The following is a 9,318-nucleotide window of genomic DNA, read 5'->3' as shown; positions in this document are numbered from 1 at the left end:
GAGACTGCCACCTAGTGCGAGACTGAAGCATTGACAGATGCCAGTGGAGCTGAAATGCATGTCGCCTTTGAAATGAAAACGAAATGAAATGAAAATCGCTTATTGTCACAAGTAGGCTTCAAATGGAGTTACTGTGAAAAGCCCCTAGTCGCCACATTCGAGCGCCTGTTCGGGGAGACTGGTACGGGAATTGAACCGTGCTGTTGGCCTGCTTTCAAAGCCAACGATTTAGCTCTGTGCTAAACCAGCCCCTTTAGATGCATTGAGAACTCCCTCCAAAACTGGGGGTCAACTTACACTCCGAGGAACGGCTGAAGCGGAGGTGAGCGCGAGACGACAACGGCAGCGAGATCCGTCCGGGAGAAGCAAGTGACAACACCAACACCAAACCCATTCGAGTATTGCCCACTGTAATTGTTTCACCGGCACCCAAATGTATATTTACCTCCCCAGTCTCCACCCCCCCCTCCCTTCCCTCCACAAACAGTCGCCTACTTCTGTGTTGGAAATAATTTTGCCAGTTGTACAGAGTTGCTGCTGTTGGGCTGGTGCCCTTCCAGATATTCTATTTTATTTTTAATTTTAAATTTTATTATTACTTTTTTTTGGGTATGTTTAGGTGTGCCCTTCACTTCTATATATGTATAAATATATATTTGTTATTCTGTGTACATAACGGTAAATATACTTTGTTCAAAAATCCAATAAAAAACTTTATTAAAAAAAAACTTGCACTGCAAGCAGAAAATTGAACTGTCGGTCGCCATTTTGAAATGTCATCAGCATCTCGGTGTGTCTTAAACTCCCATGTACCTTTCCAGGGTAGCCCCTCTCAACTTTGATTCGTTGTGTCCAGTTATAAGGTACCCTGACTATTAACGACAACATGCCAGCAAGCGGGAGCTTGAGAAGCCGCAAGGATGGCAGGAGCGGAAGGAAAGGTCAAGAGCAGCGGGAGGGTGAGACAGCGGACCCACGAGACGAGGGGTCCCCGGCCACCCAGAGAGAGGTAGACCGACGACTCAAACAATGCGTCCCGCCCCCTCACCTGGAGATGGTAGGGAGATGTTCCTGACCAAGGAACTGTTGGCGATTAGAGAAGCGATAAAAGTGGAGATCCAGGTGGTGGTCAAGGTGGCAGTGAAGGAGGCGTGGTCGCCATGCAGACGGTGATCGAAGGAATGGGGAAGAAGCTGGAAGCTCAAGGGAAGACGATCCAGGAGCTTGAGAAGGCGTCAACGGGCCAGAGCGACAGGATTGTCGCCCTGGAGGCCGAAATTAAAAGGTTGGTGGCCATCCAGGGGAGCCTAAAGGGGAAGGTCGAGGACCAGCAGAACCGGCCCCGGTGCCAGAATGTACGGATCATGGGCCTGCCAGAAGGGATCGAACACAGGGACTCGACGGACTATGTGGCCCAGATGCTGGGCAACCTGGTTGGGAGGGACAGCTTCCCCAAACCGCTGGAGATTGACAGGGCCCACAGATCGCACTAACCGAAGCCCAAAGCAAGGGAGCAGCCAAGGGCAATAATTCCCAAATTACATTGGTACCAGGACAGGGGGAAGAACATAAGAACTAGGAGCAGGAGTAGGCCATCTGGTCCTTCTAGGCCGCTCCGCCATTCAATGAGATTATGGCTGATCTTTTGTGGACTCAGCTCCAATTTCCGGCCTGAACACCATAACCCTTAATCCCTTTATTCTTCAAAAAACTATCTATCTTTATCTTGAAAACATTTAATGAAGGAGCCTCAACTGCTTCACTTGGCAGGGAATTTCATAGATTCACAACCCTTTGGGTGAAGACGTTCCTCCTAAAATCAGTCCTAAATCGACTTCCCCTTATGTTGAGGCTATGCCCCCTAGTTCTGCTGTCACTCGCCAGTGGAAACAACCTCCCCACATCAATCCTATCTATTCCCTTCATAATTTTATATGTTTCTATTAGAATCCCCCCCTCCCCCCCACCCCCCACCCCCCGCCGCCCCGCATCCTTCGAAGTTCCAACGAGTACAGTCCCAGTCTACTCAACCTCGCCTCGTAATCCAACCCCTTCAGATCTGGGATTAACCTAGTGAATCTCCTCTGCACACCCTCCAGTGCCAGTACGTCCTTTCTCAGGTAAGGAGACCAAAACTGAACACAATACTCCAGGTGTGGCCTCACTAACACTTGATACAATTGCAGCATAACCTCCCTAGTCTTAAACTCCATTCCTCTAGCAATGAAGAACAAAACTCCATTCGCCTTCTTAATCACCTGTTGCACCTGTAAGCCAACTTTTTGCGACTCATGCACTAGCACACCCAGGTCTCTCTGCACAGCAGCATGTTTTAATATTTTATCATTTAAATAATAATCCCTTTTGCTGTTATTCCTACCAAAATGGATAACCTCACATTTGTCAACATTGTATTCCATCTGACAGACCCTAGCCCATTCAATTAACCTAGCCAAATCCCTCTGCAGACTTCCGGTATCCTCTGCATTTTTTGCTTTACCACTCATCTTAGTGTCATCTGCAAACTTGGACACGTTGCAATTTGGAATTGGCAGACAAAGGTGAGACACTGGGAAGACACAGAATCCGAATCTACCAGCACATCGGGGCAGACCTGGCAAAGTGCAGAGCCGAAATCAACCAGGCGAAATCAGCCCTGTACAGGATTGGAGTTAAGTTTGGAATGTTGTTCCCAGCCAGGCTCTGGGTCACATTCCAAAATAAAGAACATTATTTCAATGCCCTGGTGGGGTTGGACGGGTTCATGCAAGTTAACGGCCTGAACAAGGGGCAGCCGAGACAGCGCTGAGGGCAAAACAGAGGAGGGGGAAAAAAGGAGAAAGAAACAAAACTATGATGGACTTGTTCCATGTTTGCACGGGACAGTACTGCCTCGTTCTAAACAGAAGTGTTGAAACACAAGAAAGGGAGAGGCAGTGGGGCACTGGAGAGGGTGTAGAGAGAACACCAATCTAGTGGGCACAGGAAAGGGGTAAGATCAGCCCGGGAGTCGGGCCACCACACTAGCGGGGAAAGCTAGTGCAGAAAGTATGAGAACAAGGGGGGCCGCGGCGTACCTCCCAGCAAAGGGGGGGGGGGGGGGCGGCGGGCAGGGGAGGGGGGAGGGGACGGAATCACAGAGGCAGGAACGGGGAATGCAAATGGGGAAATAGGGAAGGGAACACATAGGGGAAGGGGGAATAGACATCATGGGGGACATAGGGGGGGAATGGGTAACACAAGGGGCCGGGGAGGAGGGGTGCTGGCGCTGCCGAACATGATGAACTACTGCTGGGCAGCGGCATAGTTAAGAAATGGGACATGGGGGAGGCAGCATCATGTAGAGGAACGAGTTAAAGGGCTTTGTTGTCAGCGCCTCTGCCATTCTCACCAGTCAGGTACTCCATGAGCCCTGGTGCTGTCGGCATTCAGTGTGTGTGCACTGGAGGCAGCATTTGGGATTGGAGGTGCCTCGGTGTGGGCACCGATCTGCAACAACCATAGGTTGTGCCGGAGAGTTTGGACATGAGATTTTGTGGGGTCGAGCAATTTGGTGACCTGTTTATAGGGAGCAGGTTTGCGAGGTTGGAGGACCTGGAAGAAGAGTAAAAGCTGTGATGATATACATATTAATGTATATACTTGTCTGTATGACCTCCAACCATCAGGTGGCGATAGAGATCCACCATGCACCTCTACAGATCCAGCAGTTGGTGGTAAGTCGAACTAGAAGTCAGTCGCATGAGAAGTAGTTCCAGGAGAGTACAATTATTTGTTACCACCTGTATGATAGTTTGTCAGTTACCTTTCCACGTGCTCACTTCATTAATAAACTATATTGCTAGTCAAATAACTAGATGTTGTCTGCATCATTACCATGGCCACAACCCAGAACATAACATGGTACCAAGAGTGTTAAACGATTGAAGATAACTATGGAGAATATGGGATGAAACAGATCAAGGACAGGAAAAAGAAAATTCATCCACCTATCTGGTAAAGTACTGGCAACTGGAACTCAATGCACGGAAAGACTGTGAAGTTAGAGATGGAAGGTCTGAAGGCTCCCCACCAGCTTCGTCACCGGTAATGTAGATGGAAATTTGGCGCATTTTTACACAGCAGTTCAGACTCTATGTTGCAGACCATGGCCGGCAGACACAGCCCGACGAGAGGAATATATAATAATAATAATAATAATCGCTTATTGTCACAAGTAGGCTTCAATTAAGTTACTGTGAAAAGCCCCGAGGCTTTTGAGTTGCTGCTCACGGTACCAGGTCCTCAAGCCATAGAAATTTATGATACCTTCGTTTTCGACAGCGAAGCAGAAAGCAAGAGCTTTGGTGAAGTAATTAAATACTTTGATCGGCATTGTTTCCCGAAGAAAAACATTATATACGAATGTTATATCCTTCACACGCGCACTCAGAAGGCAGGAGAATCTTCCGCTAATTTTCTAACTGACTTGCGGTTGAAGGCGGAGTCGTGCAATTTCAGTACTTTAAAGTCGTCGATGATCCGCAATCAGATAGTGTTGGAATGTTGAATGTGAGAGGCTATTGAGGGAAGAAGACCTTCAGTTAGACAATGCTATCAAGATTTGTAATGCGGGCAAGCTAGCTGCACAGCAGATTAGTACGCCCAACCTGAAACATTTGGCCACCAATAGAACATAGAACATTACAGCGCAGTACAGGCCCTTCGGCCCTCGATGTTGCGCCAACCTGTGAAACTCCTCTAAAGCCCATCTACACTATTCCCTTATCGTCCATATGCCTATCCAGTGACCATTTGAATGCGTTTAGTGTTGGCGAGTCCACTACTGTTGCAGGCAGGGCATTCCACGCCCTTACTACTCTCTGAGTAAAGAACCTACCTCTGACAACTGTCCTATATCTATCTCCCCTCAATTTAAAGCTATGTCCCCTCGTGCTAGACATCACCAACCGAGGAAAAAGGCTCTCACTGTCCAACCTATCTAATCCTCTGATCATCTTGTATGCCTCAATTAAGTCACCTCTTAACCTTCTTCTCTCTAACGAAAACAGCCTTAAGTCCCTCAGCCTTTCCTCATAAGATCTTCCCTCCATACCAGGCAACATCCTGGTAAATCTCCTCTGCACCCTTTCCAATGCTTCCATATCCTTCCTACAATGCGGCGACCAGAACTGCAATACTCCAAATGTGGCCGCACCAGAGTTTTGTACAAATGCAACATGACCTCATGGCTCCGAAAATCAATCCCTCTACCAATAAAAGCGAACACACCGTACGCCTTCTTAACAACCCTCTCAACCTGGGTGGCAACTTTCAGGGATCTATGGACATGGACACCGAGATCTCTCTGCTCATCCACACTTCCAAGAATCTTACCATTAGCCCAGTCTTCCTGTTATTCCTTCCAAAATGAATCACCTCACACTTTTCTGCATTAAACTTCATTTGCCACCTGTCAGCCCAGCTCTGCAGCTTATCTATGTCCCTCTGTAACTTGTAACATCCTTCCGCACTGTCCACAACTCCACCGACTTTAGTGTCATCTGTAAATTTACTCACCCATCCTTCTATGCCCTCCTCCAGGTCATTTATAAAAATGACAAACAGCAGTGGCCCCAAAACAGATCCTTGTGGTACACCACTCGTAACTGGACTCCAGTCTGAATATTTCCCATCAACCACCACCCTTTGTCTTCTTCCAGCTAGCCAATCTCTGATCCAAACTTCTAAATCACCCTGAATCCCATGCCTCCGTATTTTCTGCAATAGCCTACCATGGGGAAACTTATCAAACGCTTTACTAAAACCCACATGCACCACATCAACTGCTTTACCCTCATCCACCTGTTTGGTCACCTTCTCAAAGAACTCAATAAGGTTTGTGAGGCACAACCTACCCTTCACAAAACCATGTTGACTATCTCTAATCAAATTATTCCTTTCCAGATGATTATACATCCTCTCTCTTATAAACCTTTCCAATACTTTGGCCACAACAGAAGTAAGGCTCACTAGTCTATAGTTACCGGGGTTGTCTCTACTCCCTTTCTTGAACAAGGGGACAACATTTGCTATACTCCAGTCTTCTGGCACTATTCCTGTAGACAAAGATGACTTAAAGATCAAAGCCAAAGGCTCAGCAATCTCCTCCCTAGCTTCCCAGAGAATCCTAGGATAAATCCCATCCGGCCCAGGAGACTTATCTATTTTAACATTTTCCAGAATTGCTAACACCTCCTCCTTATGAACCTCAAGCCCTTCTAGTCTAGTAGCCTGTATCACAGTATTCTCCTTGACAACATTGTCTTTTTCCTGTGTGAATACTGACAAAAAATATTCATTTAGCACCTCTCCTATCTCCTCGGACTCCATGGACAACTTCCCACTACTGTCCTTGACTGGCCCTACTCTTACCCTAGTCATTCTTTTATTCCTGACATATCTATAGAAAGCTTTAGGGTTATCCTCGATCCTACCTGCCAAAGACTTCTCATGTCCCCTCCTGGCTCTTCTTAGCTCTCTCTTTAAATCCTTCCTAGCTAATGTGTAACTCTCGAGCGCCCTAACTGAACCTTCACATCTCATCTTTACATAAGCCTCCTTCTTACTCTTGACAAGTGTTTCAACTGCTTTAGTAAACCACGGTTCCCTCGCTCGACCACTTCCTCCCTGCCTGACAGGTACATACTTATCAAGGACACACAGTAGCTGTCCCTTGAACATGCTCCACATTTCCACTGTGCCCATCCCCTGCAGTTTTCCTCTCCATCTGATGCATCCTAAGTCTTGCCTCATCGCATCATAATTGCCTTTCCCCCAGATATGACTCTTGCCCTGCGGTATATACCTATCCCTTTCCATCGCTAAAGTAAACGTAATCAAATTGTGGTCACCAAAGTGCTCACCTACCTCCAAATCTAACACCTGTCCTGGTTCATTACCCAGTACCAAATCCAATATGGCCTCGCCTCTCGTTGGCCTATCTACATACTAGGTCAGGAAGCCCTCCTGCACACATTGGACATAAATGGATCCATCTAAAGTACTTGAACTATAGCGTTTCTAGTCAATATTTGGAAAGTTAAAGTTCTCCATAACAAATACCCTGTTACTTTTGCTCCTATCCAGAATCATCTTTGCAATCCTTTCCTCTATATCTCTGGAACTTTTTGGAGGCCTATAGAAAACCCCTAACAGGGTGACCTCTCCTTTCCTGGAATGTGGAAGAAGACGCCAGCGCCATAAGCTTGGGGATGCATTCAAATAAGAAATGTGCTCCCAATTTAAATGGTCGACCGGATCTGCCATTAGCTCTGCCATTTTGTGCCAGCGATGCGGCACTCTACATGGGCCACGACAATGCCCAGCATTTGGGAAGGTGTGGTCCAAGTTTGGCAGAATAAATCATTTTGCAAGGCAAGGTTTCTCACATCCGACTGGGGACCAAACGGAATCAGTCAGTGTGGTTGATCAGATGTGCATTGAAGACCTGTTCTTTGTTGATCTGATTTTGATTGCAGGCACAATGAGTCCGAATATGCAAAGTGACAAAGTCCTACATACCAGTTGCAGCAATAGTTATGGTGATGTTGACTCTGATAGACAGATGGACAATTCCATTGATGATCAATTGCACTTCATTTAAATGCATGCTCGGCATGGGAGTGAGGGCCAACCTTATTGGTTTGTCAGATTTGAGCAGGCTGAGAGTCAACTCAACAAAACTGCTGAGAAACTACAATGGGAAGGAGATTGCCATGCTCAATGCATGTGAGCTCAAAGCATGGGTACACAACAGAAGTCACACCATAACATTTTACATTGTGGACACGGAACAAGTGTCCATCAAAGGAGCGGAAGTGTGTGAGGCACTGAACCTAGTTGAGCGGCTTCCAGAAAGCTATGTCAAAGGGTGATTGCAAATGGCAACAAGATGAGGTGGCACAGCTATCCAGTGAGATAAAAGCAAAAGCCAAGGCAGAGGAAGGGACACCAGATAAAGAGATGGAGGAGCCGATAGGAGTTCAAGACTTCTGGTTAACAGTCTTCAAGAATGTGGATGTGTTCAGTGACATGATACAGGAGCATGATGAGCCCACCTTAAAGAATTTAGAAGACTTAGAGGTGAGAATTTCAGGAATGAAAATGAAATGAAATGAAAATCGCTTATTGTCACGAGTAGGCTTCAATGAAGTTACTGTGAAAAGCCCCTAGTCACCACATTCCGGCGCCTGTCCAGGGAGGCTGGTACGGGAATTGAACCGTGCTGCTGGCCTGCTTGATCTGCTTTAAAAGCCAGCGATTTAGCTCAGTGAGCTAAACCAGCCATGGTTTATGGGGCAGCCAATGAGTTTTACTCTGGAGTTTAAGTTTGAGCCAAATGAATATTTCACAAATGAAGCACTGTCTAAAACATACAAGATGGAGTCACAGCCTGATGAGCTACATTTTTTCTTCTTTAAGGAACCAGAAATCATTGAATGCACAGGGTGCCAGAGCAACTGGAAGGAAGAAACAAAAGTCACAATCAAGACCATTAAAACAAAGTGGATGCATAAGGGTTAGTGCACTGGTGGAACAGTTACGAACACTGTACCAAATGACTCGTTTTTCAATTTGTTTAGTCTTCCTGCAGTTCCAGAGGATGGGGAATTGGATGATGGTTCGGCAGCAAGACTGGCTGCTGACTTTGAAATTGGTCACTTCTTGCAGGAACACATAATTCCACGAGCAGTATTACACATCACAGGAAAAGCTATTGCAGACGATGATGAAGATTATGATGAGGAAGATTACGACGATGATGATTACGATGTTGAGGATTACGACAATGAAGATTACGATGATGATCATTACAATGACGACGATTACGATGAGAAAAGTGAAGAAGCAGATGATGAGCCAGAAGAGGAAAACCATAAAGGTAAACCTGCTTTATTTGGCATTAGTGACGAGGTGATAACAAGTGGCTTCCAATCTGCGCAGGACAACGATGCATGTGTAAGGTCCAAAATGGAGTGCGCCGAGGTTGAAAGCCAGATTGCAACGGCAAACAAATTAGCTGAGAGCAAATGGACTGCAAAAGCCAACTGGTAACTGAAGAAATAATCCCCAGTTTGGAGAACTTGGCTCCAGAGAAGCACAATAACTTATCCATAGTTCCTGCAGTGAATTCCCAAGTTCTCGAGGCCAGTACATCAAAAAACTTGCAGCAAGAATAGGTGGATACAATTTTGTGCAGTTATACAACAGCAAATGAAACATGTATCGTTAGCCATGAGCCACGAATTGAGACTAGAATATGAAGTGATGAAGTAG

At 46.3% G+C, this 9,318-nt stretch overlaps 1 pseudogene; it reads left to right on the top strand.

Moving 5' to 3' along the window:
* Positions 1–7,902: 7,902 nt before the first annotated feature.
* Positions 7,903–9,096, top strand: LOC119963612 (annotated as a pseudogene).
* The last annotated feature ends 222 nt before the right edge of the window (positions 9,097–9,318 follow it).

Source organism: Scyliorhinus canicula, chromosome 3, assembly GCF_902713615.1.
Source record: "Scyliorhinus canicula chromosome 3, sScyCan1.1, whole genome shotgun sequence".
Classification (NCBI taxonomy): Eukaryota; Metazoa; Chordata; class Chondrichthyes; order Carcharhiniformes; family Scyliorhinidae; genus Scyliorhinus; species Scyliorhinus canicula.
The sequence above is the reverse complement of the archived record's forward strand: the minus strand, read 5'-3'. Positions and strand labels throughout refer to the sequence as shown.